Source organism: Nerophis lumbriciformis, linkage group LG24 (assembly GCF_033978685.3).
Source record: "Nerophis lumbriciformis linkage group LG24, RoL_Nlum_v2.1, whole genome shotgun sequence".
Taxonomy (NCBI): Eukaryota; Metazoa; Chordata; class Actinopteri; order Syngnathiformes; family Syngnathidae; genus Nerophis; species Nerophis lumbriciformis.
In genome coordinates, this window is record NC_084571.2 from 32,015,821 (window position 1) to 32,034,782 (window position 18,962).

General features: G+C 38.6%; 1 protein-coding gene across 3 annotated transcripts in view; it reads right to left on the bottom strand.

The window, feature by feature from the left end:
• gpr146 (G protein-coupled receptor 146) overlaps window positions 1-18,962 on the bottom strand; it is a 106,536-nt gene that overhangs the window by 16,214 nt on the left and 71,360 nt on the right. Inside the window, exon 1 of one of the 3 annotated variants that reach the window (XM_061981993.2) lies at window positions 11,921-12,127. The exons of the other annotated variants lie outside the window; for them this stretch is intronic. The gene's annotated coding sequence lies outside the window, so the exon portion shown is untranslated. Of the gene's footprint in view, window positions 1-11,920; window positions 12,128-18,962 lie in introns of those variants that run through there. 3 annotated transcript variants of the gene reach the window in all.

Here is an 18,962-nt window from a genome sequence, read left to right on the forward strand (position 1 = left end):
GCAAAGGCAGTGCTTTTAAGGTTTATTGGCGCTCTGTAAGTTTTAAAAAGTCATAAATTTTAGTTTATGAAACCGATACCGATAACTTCCGATATCACATTTTAAAGCATATATCGGCCGATAATATGGGACATCTCTAATTATTACCATGAATTGATTAACGTGGACCCCGACTTAAACAAGTTGGGGGTCCATTTAGTGGTCGATTGTACGGAATATGTACTGAACTGTGCAATCTACTAATAAAAGTTTCAATCGATCAATTTATGTTATTTTTTTCTGCCATAAAACTTTGTTCATAATGCTTTTGTTGCTTTCATATGCACATTCAATCTCTCCTTGAGGTCCATGAAACAGTGTTTTTATCTACAGTAATGTTTCTCCTACAAAGGAAATCATTTTAAATGTGTAGTGTTTTTTTTCCATTTAGTGGTCAATTGTACGGAATATGTATTGAACTGTGCAATCTACTAATAAAAGTTTAAATCAATCAATTTATGTTATTTTTTTCTGCCAGAAAACTTTGTTCATAATGCTTTTGTTGCTTTCATATGCACATTCAATCTCTCCTTGAGGTCCATGAAACAGTGTTTTTATCTACAGTAATGTTTCTCCTACAAAGGAAATCATTTTAAATGTGTAGTGTTTTTTTTTTGTTTTTTTAAAATAAAACTTGGTTAAAAGATTTCAGTATAAATATTTTTTTCAAAAATGTTGAGCACTTTTAAAAATACCGCGATAATAATGATAACCCTGATAATTTTTGTCACAATAACTGCGATAAGAAATGTTCATACCGTGACATCCCTAATATTAATATACACATATCGAGATGCTCTGCTATGACCTAAGCATCTTAACGAGCCCTAATCTAATCCAATTTAAAGTGTACCGAGGCCGTTTATGCAGTCGTCACTCCATTCAGTCAAGTGTCGGTCACGTTCTCTGACAGCTTTCGACCAACTTCTTTCTCCCGGTGTGTGGAACTGTTACAGCAGTCAACAAGAGTCAGAGTTCAGTGGTCAGCACAAAGCAGGCTTAAGCGCACTTAAGCCAAGGCCTCACCCCCCCACCCCCTCCACCCCACATGTCGCTTTTGGTCACATGGATAAAGTTGACGGGGGACAAGTGCAGGCAGGGCAGAGCGGGCAAGGGGCCTTAAATCTCAAGCTGCGTTTAATGTGCTGAGCGGGAAGATTACAGCGGCAAGTATTTTGTCAGACTGCAGCTTTCACTCTCAAACGTAGTCATATGTTTGCTATTACACGTAAGCCAACATTGCATTTCTACTGCTGCTTATATGGACCTTGTTATTGTCTTGCTCACTTGGAATTGTGTTTGAAGGGACACTGACATTATTTAGTTTAGTTTATTATTATTCTTCGGTCAGTGGTCAACAAAATAAACAAACAGTTTTACATAAACAAACAGTTGTACATTCATAAATTGAAAATGTGGAGTATCTTAGTAAATACACCTACCGTGGAACAAGATTTAGTGTCTATGTAGCTATCTACAATTCTGCCTATGCAAACATTGCTAGGCACATTTGTATTTTCCAATAAACTAATGTAGTATGTTGCCCCCAACCAAAGTATTATAAAGAGTTCTCCATATGATGCAGAGTAGTTCACATGTGCAATCTGCAAGCACAATATGAACATCTTGATTAGTACCTCTCAAGAGTTCCAAGCAGAGCATTAACATCTTTATTGGATTTAATGATTGGTAATTATTAGGGGTATAAAAATTAATCGAAAACCGATTTTAACTTTAGAGTAGGGTTGTACGGTATACCGGTATTGGTATAGTACCGCGATACTAATTAATCATATTCGGTACGATACCGCCTCTGAAAAGTATCGGTCCGCCACCCCCCGTCCTCGTCACGTCGTGACATTGCTGGTTTTACGAGCAGAGGAGCATGTTCGGCAGTGCACAATCACGGAGTACTTACAAGCAGACAGTGTGTAGACAGAAAAGGGAGAACGGACGCATTTTGGCTTAAAAACTAACGATAAAGGTGAAGTTATAACACTGAAACGCCCACCGGAAGAGGTGCTTTAAGACATGGCTAGCTAGCTAGCGGCTAAAGTCCAGCCCCAGTCGGCAGTGTTTTAGCTACTTCTAAATCACTAATCCTCGTCTCCATGGCGACAAATAAAGTATGTTTCTTACAAGTATCATCTCTGCAGGACGAGGAATAGCTAAACATGATTCACTACATACCATAGCTCACCGGCGTCACAATGTAAACAAACGCCATTGGTGGATCTACACCTATCATCCACTGTAATGATACCATGTACTAGAGCGTATCTAGTCGATACTACTATGATACTACATCTTCTTTCATTTAAAAAAAATTTATATTATGTTTATAAACTCGGGAAATATGTCCCTGAACACATGAGGACTTTGAATATGACCAATGTATGATCCTGTAACGACTTGGTATCGGATTGATACCCAAATTCGTGGTATCATCCAAAACTAATGTAAAGTATCCAAACAACAGAAAAATAGGTGATTATTACATTTTAACAGAAGTGTAGATAGAACATGTTAAAAGAGAAAGTAAGCAGATATTAACAGTAAATGAATACGTAGATTAATAATTAATTTTCTACCACTTGTCCTTAATAATGTTGACAAAATAATAGAATGATAAATGACACAATATGTTACTGCATATGTCAGCAGACTAATTAGGAGCCTTTGTTTGTTTACTTACTACTAAAAGACAAGTTGTCTTGGATGTTCACTATTTTATTTAAGGACTTAACTGCAATAAGAAACATATGTTTAATGTACCTAAATTTTTTTTGTGAAAATAAAGCTAATAATGCAATTTTTTGTGGTCCTCTTTATTTAGAAAAGTACTGAAAAGTATCGAAATAATTTTTGTACCGGTACCAAAATATTTTTATCGGGACGACACTACTTTAGAGATATAAATACATCGTTTGGCAAGCCTGTGGATCGATCTATATCGAGTATAGATGATCGACGTTTGGCTGGAAAAACATGAATCTGTTGATTGGAGCACTTCTACAAAATATGGCCGCTCTAATTTTGCGAGACCTGAGTTGTAACGTTATTGTTTGCGACTGACAACAAAACAGCAACATGGCAGACGGCATCGTAGGAACTTTACAAGCAATGCACCCCTGAATCCTAAATCTAAAGTGCGGTAGATGTTTTGATTTTTTTTTAAAAGGATGGTCAGTTGGATAAATGCATGGCAATCTGTAAAGTTTGGAAAGCTGCGATAATGTAGCGGCAGCACGACTAACGTGATCGCCCACCTGTTGTGACGACATGGAGACACTCAAGCCGGTGATGAGGGAGCTAGGGATGCTAATGCTAGCAACTGGCAAAACAAAGACACCGATTTGAAAGACTTCCAGCTCCAATTTAGCCACAACTTTACGACGTATTCCAAGCATCTATTACACTGTTCATTGTGCTAAAGATAAAGACCAAGCTGCACAGTAACCAGCAGAATGGCACTCGAAAGAGTGATTAAGCTTCGACTATAAAGCTGCTGTTTAGATTTCTTTGTGGCACTTAATTGTATATTACACTTGTGTGTTGTTATAATTAGGGATGTATACCGAGTACCGGTATTTTTTTAGTACCGGTTCCTAATTGGGTCGAGCCTCCTGATGATACTGCTATTGGTATTTTTTTTTTATCCAGCTGACCGTCGTGAGATGATACATGATACATTATTTTATTTCCACCATGCAAAGATTCTGCATCAAATCATATTGAATTGTATCGCATTGAATTGTAATGTTACGAAATGTACTGTTAGCGAATGGTATCGTAACCCATGTATCTAGAAGCATATCGGATCGCCATTTAAAGTAGAGAAGCACACCCATAGTAATTATACATTGCTTTTACAGGAACAGAGAATATATCGTAGCATCAGTATCAAGTATATTTAAAAACAGCAACATTTTCCATTCGGCAAGTAGCTGTGTCATTTATCTCGTGAGCTTATCAGCACGGACAGACGCCATCACAACGGATAAAACCTGTTCCAGGACAACCTTCTTGTTCTTAAGCTAATCTAAATAAAGAATTCAAACTATATTTGCACTATTGCTTGCAGTGGGCTAACACAGTATGCTGCTCCACACCAAAACAAATGACCACTGTCAAAACACCTTTCCAACATAGGGGTGTAACTAGAGATGTCTGATAATATCGGACTGCCGATATTATCGGCCGATAAATGCTTTAAAATGTAATATCGGAAATTATTGGTATCGGTTTCAAAAAGTAAAATTTATGACTTTAAAATGCCGCTGTGCGAAGTGGTACACGGACGTAGGGAGAAGTACAGAGCAGTTGCGTCTCCCAGTCATACTTGCCAACCCTCCCGATTTTCCCGGGAGACTCACAAATTTCAGTGCCCCTCCCGAAAATCTCCCGGGGCAACCATTCTCCCGAATTTCTCCCAATTTCCACCCAGACAACAATATTGGGGGCGTGCCTTAAAGGCACTGCCTTTGCATGCCGGCCCAGTCACATAATATCTACGGCTTTTCACACACACAAGTGAATGCCTTGCATACTTGGTCAACGACCATACAGGTCACACTGAGGGTGGCCGTATAAACAACTTTAACACTGTTAGAAATATGCGGCACACTGTGAACCCACACCAAACAAGAATGACAAACACATTTCGGGAGAAGGTCCGCACCGTAACATAACAAACACAACAGAACAAATACCCAGAACCCCTTGCAGCACTAACTCTTCCGGGACGCTACAATATACACCCCCCGCTACCCCCTCCCTCCGTCCAACTCAACCCCGCCCCCCCCAACCCCGCCTACCTCAACCTCCTCATGCTCTCTCAGGGAGAGCATGACCCAAATTCCAAGCTGCTGTTTTGAGGCATGTTAAAAAAAAACAACTTTGTGACTTCAATAATAAATATGGCAGTGCCATGTTGGCATTTTTTTTCCATAACTTGAGTTGATTTATTTTGGAAAACCTTGTTACATTGTTTAATTCATCCAGCGGGGAATCACAACAAAATTAGGCATCATAATGTGTTAATTCCACGACTGTATATATCGGTATCTGTTGATATCGGAATCGGTAATTAAGAGTTGGACAATATCGGATATCGGCAAAAAAGCCATTATCGGACATCTCTAGGTGTAATGATTCGATTCGATTCGATATTTGTGGTTGCCGATACCATTCAGAGATTTTTTTTATTTTTTTTTAGAAGGATAGAAATGATTCCGGGAGTTGAAATCGATTCAGTAATTTCTTACGAAAACAAATCAAGCAGTGTGACTGTGAAATAAATAATGGATACTGGACACTGCATATAAAGTTTCCTATATTACTGTTACTTCTTGTAAGGGAATTATGTATAAATGAATTATGGATACAAACAAGCAAGTAAACAACAATTTATACCGTTGCAACTGGGAACATATCTAGTTACTCAAAGTTTATATTTTGGTAGAAATGTATTCACCATTGTTTTTAAGTTCATCCATCTCTCTCCCGTTGTTGATTTGATCAAATCACGTACATTGCAAGTCGCCACGCTGCTGTCATGAACGTGTGCTGTCCCAAGTAATGCTGAGTGTTGCCCAGGTTTGAGTCAAACGAACCCGATCGCTTGCAATACTGCTGAGGAGTTATTTTTTTCCATTGAGAGCAAAATACAGGTGAAAAAAGGACAAAATACATGATTTACCGGCAAAAATGGAAAGGTTGACAGACACGCCTCACACACTCCTCGTACTGGAGTTTGTGTTGAGTACAGCTCCTACCCCGCCTCACTCTGTTTGCAGAAGAGGAGGGACACAGCACCCAGAATGAGCAGGGAGACTTACGCCTCAAGACAATAAAGATTATACAAAACCTAAAACCAGTGAAGTTGGCCCGTTGTGTAAATGGTAAATAAAAACAGAATACAATGATTTGCAAATCTTTTTCAACTTATATTCAATTGAATAGACTGCAAAGACAAGATATTTAATGTTCGAACTGAGAATCAAATTGTTTTGGCAAATAATCATTAACTTAGAATTTAATGGCAGCAACACATTGGAAAAAAGTTGGCACAGGGGCATTTTTACCACTGTGTTACTGAGGACCCCAATTTTTGAAGCTTTTCAGGTGGAATTCTTTCCCAATCTTGCTTGATGTACAGCTTAAGTTGTTCAACAGCCTGGGGTCTCCGTTGTGGTATTTTAGGCTTCATAATGCACCACACATTTTCAATGGGAGACAGGTCTGGACTACAGGCAGGCCAGTCTAGTACCCACACTCTTTTACTATGAAGCCACGCTGTTGTAACACGTGGCTTGGCATTGTCTTGTTGAAATAAGCAGGGGCGTCCATGAAAAAGACGTTGCTTGGAGGGCAACATATGTTGCTCCAAAACCTGCATGTACCTTTCAGCACTAATGGTGCCTTCACAGATGTGTAATTTACCCATGTTTTGGGTAACCAATACACCCCCATACATCACAGATACTGGCTTTGGAACTTTGTGCCTATAACAATCCGGATGGTTCTTTTCCTCTTTGGTTCGAAGGACACGATGTCCACAGTTTCCAAAAACAATTTCAAATGTGGACTCGTCAGACCACAAAACACTTTCCCACTTTTCATCAGTCCATCTTATACGAGCTCAGGCCCAGCGAAGCCGGCGGCGTTTCTGGGCGTTGTTGATAAATGGCTTTCGTTTTAACTTGCACTTACAGATGTAGCGACCAACTGTAGTTGCTGACAGTAGTTTTCTGAAGTGTTCCTGAGCCCATGTGGTGATATCCTTTACACACTGATGTCGCTTTTTGATGCAATACCGCCTGAGGATCGAAGGTCACAGGCATTGTTGCTTACGTGCAGTGATTTCTCCAGATTCTCTGAACCCTTCGATGATCTTACAGACCGTAGGTGGTGAAATCCCTAAATTCTTTGCAATAGCTTGTTGAGAAATGTTGTTCTTAAACAAGTTGCGTTTGTTGACAAAGTGGTGACCCTCGCCCCATCCTTCCATTTCATGGAAGCTGCTTTTATACCCAATCATGGCACCCACCTGTTCCCAATTAGCCTGTTCACCTGTGGGATGTTCCAAATAAGTGTTTGATGAACATTCCCCAACTTTCTCAGTCTTTTTTGCCACTTGTGCCAGCTTTTTTTAAACATGTTGCAGGCATCAAATCCCAAATGAGCTAATATTTGCAAACAATAACAAAGTTTATCGGTTCGAACGTTAAGTATCTTGTCTTTGCAGTCTATTCAATTGAATATAGGTTGAAAAGGTTTTGCAAATCATTATATTTTGTTTTTATTTACCATTTACACAACAAGCCAACTTCACTGGTTTTGGGTTTTGTATATCGGTATGGCTGCATTGTCTCAAATACATATTTCTTTCAAAAATATACCGATATAACTCGTAATACTGCCAGCCCTGGTTGGATGGGAAGCGTAGGTTTTCATCCCGGATGTCTCTGTACATTACTAAATGTATCTTTTCCTTTATCCTGACTCGTTTACCAGTTCCTGATGCTGAAAAACATCCCCACAGCATGATGCTGTAGAGATGGTATTGGCCTGGTGATGAGCGGTGTCTGGTTTCATCCAAACATGATGCCTGGTATTCACGCTAAAGAGTTCCATATTTGTTTAGGGACGGCGTGGCGCAGTGGAAGAGTGGCCGTGTGCGACCCGAGGGTCCCTGGTTCAATCCCCACCTAGTACCAACCTCGTTGTGTCCTGAGCAAGACACTTTACCCTTGCTCCTGATGGGTGCTGGTTAGCGCCTTGCATGTCGGCTCCCTCCATCAGTGTGTGAATGTGTGTGTGAATGGGTAAATGTGGAAGTAGTGTCAAAGCGCTTTGAGTACCTTGAAGGTAGAAAAGCGCTATACAAGTACAACCCATGTTTCATCAGGCCAGAGAATTTTGTTTCTCATGGCCTGAGAGTCTTTCTGGGGCATTTTGGCAAAACGTTTACTAAGAAATGGCTTCCGTCTGGCCACTATACCATATTGATGGATTCCTGCAGGGATGATTGTCCTTTTGAAAGGTTCTTCTCTCTCTACAAAAGGAATGCTGCAGCTCTGACAGAGTGGCCATCGAGTTACAATGTACAGAAACATCCTGGATGAAAACCAACGCCTCCCATCCAATCTGATGGAGCTTGAGAGCTGCTGCAAAGAGGAATGGGCAAAACTGCCCAGAAATAGGTGTGCCAAGCTTGTGGCATCGTATTCAAAAAGACTTCAGGCTGTAATTGATGCCAAAGGTGCATCAACAAAGTATTGAGCAAAGACGGTGAATACTTATGTACGTACATGCGATTGTTTTAGTTTGAATAAATCACATAGTATATGCGTCTTTTACACACACACACACACAAGTGAATGCAAGCATACTTGGTCAACAGCCATACAGGTCACACTGAGGGTGGCCGTATGAACAACTTTAACACTGTTAAAAATATGCGCCACACTGTGAAACCACACCAAACAAGAATGACAAACACATTTCGGGAGAACATCCGCACCGTAACACAACAGAACAAATACCCAGAACCCCTTGCCGCACTAACTCTTCCGGGACGCTACAATATACACCCCCCGCTACCCCCAAACCCCGCCCACCTCAACCTCCTCATGCTCTCTCAGGGAGAGCATGTCCCAAATTTCAAACTGCTGTTTTGAGGCATGTTAAAAAAAAAAAAATGCACTTTGTGACTTCAATAATAAATATGGCAATGCCATGTTGGAATTTTTTTCCATAACTTGAGTTGATTTATTTTGGAAAACCTTGTTACATTGTTTAATGCATCCAGCGGGGCATCACAACAAAATTAGGCATAATAATGTGTTAGTTCCACGACTGTATATATCGGTATCGCTTGATATCGGAATCGGTAATTAAGAGTTGGACAATATCGGATATCGGATATCGGCAAAAAAGCCATTATCGGACATCTCTAGCTGTAACATAAAAAAATTTGGAAACATTGAAACACTGAATACTTTCCGGACAGACTCCTGCTGCCCGGGATGTGCCTGTATATGAGTTTTACATTTTGGACCGCCCAAACCAGTATGTCCTAATCCATTTGTGTCAACAAGGTGAAAATACATCTGAAAACCTTTGATAAGTTGACTTTGTGTCCGTCTCCGCCCATTCAATCTGCCTTGAAAAGTGAAAGTACAACGGATGCTTTATTTTGTGTTTTTGAATAACTTCCTGTACAACACAAGCAGATTTTACCTAACTTGAACAGATGTGTCACGGCGACCGGTGAACATAGAGACGTATATTTAGTGCAGGAATGCATAATGACACTGTTCCGTTTCCGTGGAAACACATCGACTCGAATAAAAACGGAAAGAGTCCGCTGCCGTGACGGCGCCGTTCTGCTGCCATTACGCATCCAGTGGAAATCCGGGGTTAGTTTTGTTAGGTAGGTATTGTTATGGGATTTTTTTAACTCTTACTCAAGCTTTGTTGATGAGGTACAATTGTAAAAGTTGGCATTGGTAAATAACAACAAATACAGAACTAACCTTTATGTCAGGTACAGTACAGGCCAAAAGTTTGGCCACACCTTCTCATTCAATGCGTTTTCTTTATTTTCATGACCATTGTAGATTGTCACTGAAGGCATCAAAACTATGAATGAACACATGTGGAGTTATGTACTTAAAAAATGGTGAAATAACTGATAACATGTTTTGTATTCTAGTTTCTTCAAAATAGCCACCCTTTGCTGTGATTACTGTTTTGCACACTCTTGGCATTCTCTCGATGAGCTTCAAGAGGTTGTACCTGAAATGGTTTCTCCTTCACAGGTGTCAAAAGTTTTGATGCCTTCAGTGACAATCTACAATGTAAATAGTCATGAAAGCAAAGAAAACACTTTGTTTTTATTGGATAGTAGTCTGTTTATTTCAATTCTTAGTTTTATCTTTATTACCTCTTGTGTAATTTATTTTTATCCCATATTTGTTCCCACTACCGCACCTTAAATTGGAGTCCTTAATCTCGTTATATGCAAATATAATGACAATAAAGTCCATTCTATTCTATTCTAATATCATCAAAAGGTTCAGATAATCTGGAGAAATCACTACACGTAAGCGATGATACTACGGACCTTCGATCCCTCGGAGGGTACTGCATCAAAAAGCGACATCCGCGTGTAAAGGATATCACCACATGGGCTCAAGGAACACTTCAGAAAACCACGGTCACTAACTACAGTTGGTCGCTACATCTGTAAGTGCAAGTTAAAACTCTACTACACTGCAAAAACTGAAATCTAAGTGAGATTAAATATCTCAAATAAGGGTGATGTTTGCTTATTTTCTGTCTGATAAGATAATTCTTCTCACTAAGTAGATTTATGTTAGAGTGTTTTACTTGTTTTAAGGGTTTTGGTCCTAAATGATCTCAGTAAGATATTACAGCTTGTTGCTGAGATTTTATGACCTATATTGAGTAAAACATGAACTAGAATATCAACTGTTGCAAAGCTGTGTCATCAACGCTCACAAGTATAAAACTACTTTTTTCAAGTAATAACTTCTTATTTCAAGCATGTAAAACAAAAAACTCATGACTTTGACACAATTGTGTCTCATATTAAAACAGATGACAGCCAAATGGACTTTGCGGTTTTATTTTCAACGAAACAATAGAAAATACGTACTCATATAATAGTACAGTTGTTATTAGTGAGAATATACTTATTTTAAAGGTATTTTTGGGTTCATTGAGGTTAGCTAATTTTACTTGTTTTGGAAAGTCTTGACAAGCCAAATTTTCTTGTTCTATTGGCAGATAATTGTGCTTAGTTCAAATTAAGGATGTCCGATAATAGCTTTTTGTCGATATCCGATATTCCCCAACTCTTTAATTACCGATACCGATATAAACCGATACCGATATATACAGTCGTGGAATTAACACATTATTATGCCTAATTTGGACAACCAGGTATGGTGAAGATAAGGTCCTTTTTTTAAAAATTAATAAAATAAAATAAATTAAAAACATTTTCTTGAATAAAAAAAGAAAGTAAAACAATATAAAAACAGTTACATAGAAACTAGTAATTAATGAAAATGAGTAAAATTAACTGTTAAAGGTTAGTACTATTAGTGGACCTGCAGCACGCACATGATTGTGTATTGATATATATTGATATATAATGTAGGAACCAGAATATTAATAACAGAGAGAAACTACCCTTTTGTGTGAATGAGTGTGAATGAGTGGGGAGGGAGTTTTTTTGGGTTGGTGCACTAATTGTAAGTGTATCTTGAGTTTTTTATGTTGAATTAATAAAAATAAAAATAAAAAATAAAAACCGATACCGATAATAAAAAAAACCTGATACTGATAATTTCCCATATTACATTTTAAAGCATTTATCTGCCGATATTATCGGACATCTCTAGTTCAAATAAAATACCCCTTATTTTTGTATTTTTTTCTTCTTATTTTTGAACACTGACTTTTTGCAGTGTATGCAAAGCCAAAGCCATTTATCAACAACACCCAGAAACGCCTTGCCTATATATTAATAGTATTCAAATTAATTCTGACCAAAAGTATTCAAACTTAAACCAGCACAGTTGGAAACATCCTAATGTACACATAGTTGAACTAAAACGATGTTAACTTACAACAAACAGTATGTATTTACACACACACGCAGGACATTGGTGTTGACCTAGTCCGCGGCACTTGACGCCAGAGATCAAAGACTATACTAGCTGTCACGTTTGTAGTCTCCTCTTCGACTCCCCCGTCAGCTTTTTGTCAAGGCAAACACAACTAAATGAGGTATGAGTGTGTATTTCGTAAAATATTTTAGAAAAATAAATAAAATACAACTTACCAGAGACGTTATAGACTTGGCTGTCTGTCGGCGGACAACCTACGGAGGCTTCGGGTCAGGATGAAGCATTTCCACGGGCATATCTCAATGGCTTCATTCGGAGCAAAAACGTCCCTTTTTTTTATTAAAAGCAAGCAAATCCTTCAACGAGATGATATCAGACAGCAGAATCCATTCGCGGGGGCCTTCGACTATCAACTTTTTTTCCTCGCTTGTTGAGAAAAAAGTGGGCAGTCCGTGTTACGAGCTACAATGTGTACACATGTGACCCTCCCCCTTCTTGTCCCCCCCCCCTCCTCACCGCTCAGCTCTGGTCGCGAGCCACTCGATGACGTAGTACGCTTTGATTGGACAGGAGGAACAAGGGGCGGGGCCTGGTGGGAGGGAGAGAAGGCGGAACCACATGCACACAAATTAACGTTTTCAGGACGAGAAAGGAACATAGAGAATCGCTTTATATGGGTTTTTTTGTTTCACACATTTTGATTCTAAAAAATACTGTACGCCATAGTGATGAGAATAATCCCAGGCAACGGTAGTTAAAGGGGGACTGAACTTTTTTTCTAATATCGCCTATCTGTTTTTCTTTATGCATTCTAACTCATACTATACGGCAAATACGAGGTGGCTTACAATGCAACTAATTAAGACTATTCCTCCCATAAAACCCTCTAAAACACAGGTGTCAAACTCAAGATCTGTCCCGCGACATCATTTTTATCTGGCCCGCAAACACCTGGAAATGATATGTGTCAATAAAATACTTAAGATTTTCTCACTAAATGCAGTACATTTTTTTCATTTCGACGGAACAAATATATGTACTGCTTGAAATTGCATACCTTTTAAACTTTAATAGTATCCAATAGAGATGTCCGATAATATCGGACTGCCGATATTATCGGCCGATAAATGCTTTAAAATGTAATATCGGAAATGATCGGTATCGGTTTCAAAAAGTAAAATTTATGACTTTTTAAAACGCCGCTGTACGAAGTGATACACGGACGTAGGGAGAAGTGCAGAGCGCCAATAAACCTTAAAGGCACTGCCTTTGCGTTCCGACCCAATCATATAATATTTACGGCTTTTCACACACACAAGTGAATGCCAGGCATACTTGGTCAACAGCCATACAGGTCACACTGAGGGTGGCCGTATAAACAACTTTAACACTGTTACAAATATGCGCCACACTGTGAACCCACACCAAACAAGAACGACAAACACATTTCGGGAGAACATCCGCATCGTAACACAACATAAACACAACAGAACAAATACCCAGAACCCCTTGCAGCACTAACTCTTCCGGGACGATACAGTATACACCCCCCCGCTAACCCCTACCTCAACCCCGCCCCCCCAACCCCGCCCACGTCAACCTCCTCATGCTCTCTCAGGGAGAGCATGTCCCAAATTCCAAGCTGCTGTTTTGAGGCATGTTAAAAAAAATAATGCACTTTGTGACTTCAATAATAAATATGGCAGTGCCATGTTGGCATTTTTTCCATAACTTGAGTTGATTTATTTTGGAAAACCTTGTTACATTGTTTAATGCATCCAGCGGGGCATCACAACAAAATTAGGCATAATAATGTGTTAATTCCACGACTGTATATATCGGTATCGGTTGATATCGGAATCGGTAATTAAGAGTTGGACTATTGGATATCGGCAAAAAAGCCATTATCGGACATCTCTAGTATCCAATATTGCAACAAATATTACAGTATATTATACTGTCCAAAAAAATATTTTTATTTAAATAAAAATACTTCCCTTTACAGCAAACTACCCATCAAATTAATAAAAATTACAATACATTTTACATTGTTCTCTACAGCATATTACTGTAAGCCCCGGGCGCGGCCACCGCTGCTGCCCACTGCTCCCCTCACCTCCCAGGGGGTGATCAAGGGTGATGGGTCAAATGCAGAGAATAATTCCGACACACCTCGTGTGTATGTGACAATCACTGGTACTTTAACTTTAATTAAAAAAAAAAAAAAATACAACTACTGTTTTTTGCGATAAACTTCTGTTGACTGAGCTGCTTGTTTTTAACCGTGTATTACTGTAAATGGAAAGACGGTACATTTGTTTTTACGGTAGACAAACTGCCAGCTAAGTTGTCAGAATAAAAAAATAACTTGTACTGTTTTTCCATTAACAATATCATGTTGTAAAAAACAATGAAAATTTAACACAAAAATTCTGGCAACTTAGCTGTCAGCTTTTTCCGTAAAAACACCCCCCAAAAAACAGTGGTACAGTTTTTCCATAAAATGTTGTAAAACAAAAAAACACTATTTTACAGTAACATTTTGTAAATGTAAAGTTTTTACTGTAAAATCCACAGTCTACTTAAAGCAATTTATATACCGTATTTTTCGGACTATAAGTCGCTCCGGAGTATAAGTCGCACCGGCCGAAAATGCGTAATGAAGGAAAAAAACATAAGTCACATTTTTGGGGGAAATTTATTTGATAAAACCCAACACCAAGAATAGACATTTGAAAGGCAATTTAAAATAAATAAAGAATAGTGAACAACAGGCTGAATAAGTGTACGTTATATGAGGCATAAATAACCAACTGAGAACGTGCCTGGTATGTTAACGTAACATATTATGGTAAGAGTCATTCAAATAACTATAACATATAGAACATGCTATACATTTACCAAACAATCTGTCACTCCTAGGGATGTCCGATAATGGCTTTTTGCCGATATCCGATATTCCGATATTGTCCAACTCTTTAATTACCGATATCAACCAATATATGCAGCCGTGGAATTAACACATTATTATGCCTAATTTGGACAACCAGGTATGGTGAAGATAAGGTACTTTTAAGAAATAATAATAAAATAAGATAAAATTTCTTGAATAAAAAAGAAAGTAAAACAATATAAAAACAGTTACATAGAAACTAGTAATGAATGAAAATGAGTAAAATTAACTGTTAAAAGGTTAGTACTATTAGTGGACCAGCAGCACACACAATCATGTGTGCTTACGGACTGTATCCCTTGCAGACTGTATTGATATATATTGATATATAATGTAGGAACCAGAATATTAATAACAGAAAGAAACAACCCTTTTGTGTGAATGAGTGTAAATGGGGGAGGTTTTTTTTTTGGGTTGGTGCACTAATTGTAAGTGTATCTTGTGTTTTTTATGTTGATTTAATAATAATTTTTAAAAAAACGATACCGATAATAAAAAAACCCCGATACGGATCATTTCCGATATTACATTTTAACGCATTTATCGGCCAATAATATTGGCAAGCCGATGTTATTAGACATCTCTAGTCACTCCTAATTAGGGATGTCCCGATCCGATATTTGGATCGGATCGGCTGCCGATATTTGCCAAAAATTGCGTATCGGCAAGGCATGGGAAAATGCCGATCCAGATCCAGTTTAAAAAAAAACTCCGGTCCGTGTTTTCCAACGCACCGATTTAAATAATACATTCCACTTTTCTGCTGCTCCCTAATTTCCGTAGCATTTTCCAGCACACCTTCAACACATCCACAGGTCTGTGAATTCTCACGCAGTTGCTTTTAGCTGCTGGCATTACACGACAGGCTCTTCTCACTCTTTCCTGTGTCTTCCTCTCACAGACAGCAAGCGCACCTTCTTACACACGTCACATACTGTCACGTCATACGTCACATACTGTCACGTCATACGTCACATACGTATACGTCCTCCCCGAGCAGAGAGGTAGCAGCATGGCTAACGTTAGCTGTGATGCTAGCGCAGCCGTGCGAGCAACGCTCCCTCTAAGGTGCTCGCCTGTGCAATTGCGCACTGTTTAAGCGTCCTCTGCGCATAGCAAATCTATGCCACGCACAAAATCAAATAAAAAAATAAGCGCATAACAATTTTCGACACACGGACACGACAGAGAAAACAGTTTTCGTCATCATTGTTCAAATATTGTGACGTCTGTCGAGACGCTTATCTCCATTCGGTGCCACACGTCCACACCATCAAAATGCCGAGGCAAAAATTCCCACATCAACACCGTATGTAAAAATTAGTGATTTTTTTAGTTGTGATTTCCTTCTCTGCATGACAGTTTAAAAGTAGCATATATTAATGCAGTATGAAGAAGAATGTTTTAATGTAGACATGCAAGCCTTGAAAGAACATTTTGAAAATCTAGACTACATTTCCTGCAAATGGGTGCATTTCTACCCTATATTTTAACTTTAGATTTATTCTCATATCAAACTCTTTTGGCTGTCTTTTTGACACTTACATCCGGCGCCCCCCTCCACACCCTGGATTATAATTAATGTAAATAATAATGTAAATAATGTGATTATCTTGTGTGATGACTGTATTATGATGATAGTATATATCTGATAGTATATATCTGTATCATGAATCAATTTAAGTGGACCCCGACTTAAACAAGTTGAAAAACTTATTGGGGTGTTACCATTTAGTGGTCAATTGTACGGAATATGTACTTCACTGTGCAACCTACTAATAAAAGTCTCAATCAATCAATCAAAACACATAGAATCATCATACTGCTGTGATTATATGCATCAAGTGTTCATTCAAGGCTAAGGCAAAATATCAAGATATATATTGTGTATCGCAATATGGACATAAAATATCGCAATATTAAAAAAAGGCCATATCGCCCAGCCCTAGTTCAATGATGCCATTTCTGTTTGTCATGTATAATTTTGTCTATTTTGTGTTTATCCTTGAATAAACAGGTCAGTTTCTTGTTACCAACCATTGTGTATTATTCAAACTCCCCTAATTCAGCTGGCTAGTTGTTATCAAGAGTACTAAAACCCTTTTCAACATGATTCTGACAACTATGTAAGCTAAATAACTTTAAACTTTAATACATGCTCGGATAGGCCAGTATCGGTCAGTATCGGTATCGGTATCGGATCGGAAATGCAAAAACAATATCGGTATCGGATCGGAAGTGCAAAAACCTGGATCGGGACATCCCTGCTCCTAATCGCCAAATCCCATGAAATCCTATACGTCTAGTCTCTTACGTGAATGAGCTAAATAATATTATTTGATATTTTACGCTAATGTGTTAATAATTTCACACATAAGTCGCTCCTGAGTATAAGTCGCACTATGAAACTATGAAAAAAACTGCGACTTAGAGTCCGAAAAATACGGTAATTAATAATGAAATCCAGAGGCAAATTCATACATTATTCGCTGTTACAAGCGGCCCTTTAATGGCAGCCATAACTGCCGTGTGGCCCTCAATGAAAACCAGTTTGACACCCCCGGTTTAAAACAACAATATCCCATTTACATCTCATGACCTGAATATCAACCAAGTATTAGCGATATAGGTATTATAAGCACAAATGCAGACAGACAATGTATTTTTAGTGGTGCTGTGATCACAGAGGTCACTTTTTATCAATCAGTCACATGTAAAATGTGATGACCTAATAAACATGGATTTATTTATTCATAGACATCAGAGGATGTCTTTTGCAAGAACAGCAACTGTATGATCACAGCTGTACTGAACATTGCTGTTTTTGCATGTAAGCGATCATTTAACAATATGCGTACTTCATTGTCCACAGCTGCATGGAGCAGCAGTTTCACGGGCTACTAAAAAAAAACGCCACCTGCATTAAGTGTTGCTGATGGGGAAGATCTTCTGGATTATCTCCCATGAGCCCTGAGTTGCAACAACAAACTTGTCATCACTTGCAATACAGTTTAATTTATTTGCAAAGGTTCGGCAAGCCTTAAGCTATAATTCCTCAATCGTCTTATCTGTGGGATTAATCACAGTGCATTGTGCTTGTGTGCGAGTTTGAAGGCGTTCTCGCGTGGCAGACACTGCAAGGCAGCCAAGTGTTTATCTAATTGAACTGTGATTAAAATGTAGAAATGTGTTGTCCATGAGCACAACTCTAAGGCGCTTAATGCAGTGCTGAGTCATCAGTGTGTGTATAAATGGACACATACGGCGCTTATACCTCAGTTTTCGTTAATGATGCGTTCCAAAATGTTTAGACAAAAAAAAAAAAAAATATTTTCGATAAAATAATATATAATTTTTGGTGTTACATACACCAAAAAATCTGAACAGAAATCACATTTTAGAGAATAATTCCACAAAAGTACCGTATTTTTCGGACTATAAAGGCGTACGTATATTTAAGTCCCATCTTAAAAACCCATTTGTATACTCTAGCCTTTAAATAGACCACCTTTTTAGACCAGTTGGACTCTCCCACAATTATGTTAGATCCACTATGGACTGGACTCTCACTATTATGTTAGATCCACTATGGACTGGACTCTCACACTATTATGTTAGATCCACTATGGACTGGACTCTCACACTATTATGTTAGATCCACTATGAACTGGACTCTCACTATTATGTTAGATCCACAATGGACTGGACTCTCACACTATTATGTTAGATCCACTATGGACTGGACTCTCACACTATTATGTTAGATCCACTATGGACTGGACTCTCACTATTATGTTAGATCCACTATGGACTGGACTCTCACACTATTATGTTAGATCCACTATGGACTGGACTCTCACACTATTATGTTAGATCCACTGTGGACTGGACTCTCACACTATTATGTTAGATCCACTGTGGACTGGACTCTCACTATTATGTTAGATCCACTATGGACTGGACTCTCACACTATTATGTTAGATCCACTATGGACTGGACTCTCACACTATTATGTTAGATCCACTATGGACTGGACTCTCACACTATTATGTTAGATCCACTATGGACTGGACTCTCACTATTATGTTAGATCCACTATAAACTGGACTCTCACACTATTATGTTAGATCTACTATGGACTGGACTCTCACACTATTATGTTAGATCCACTATGGACTGGACTCTCACACTATTATGTTAGATCCACTATGGACTGGACTCTCACACTATTATGTTAGATCCACTATGGACTGGACTCTCACTATTATGTTAGATCCACTATGGACTGGACTCTCACACTATT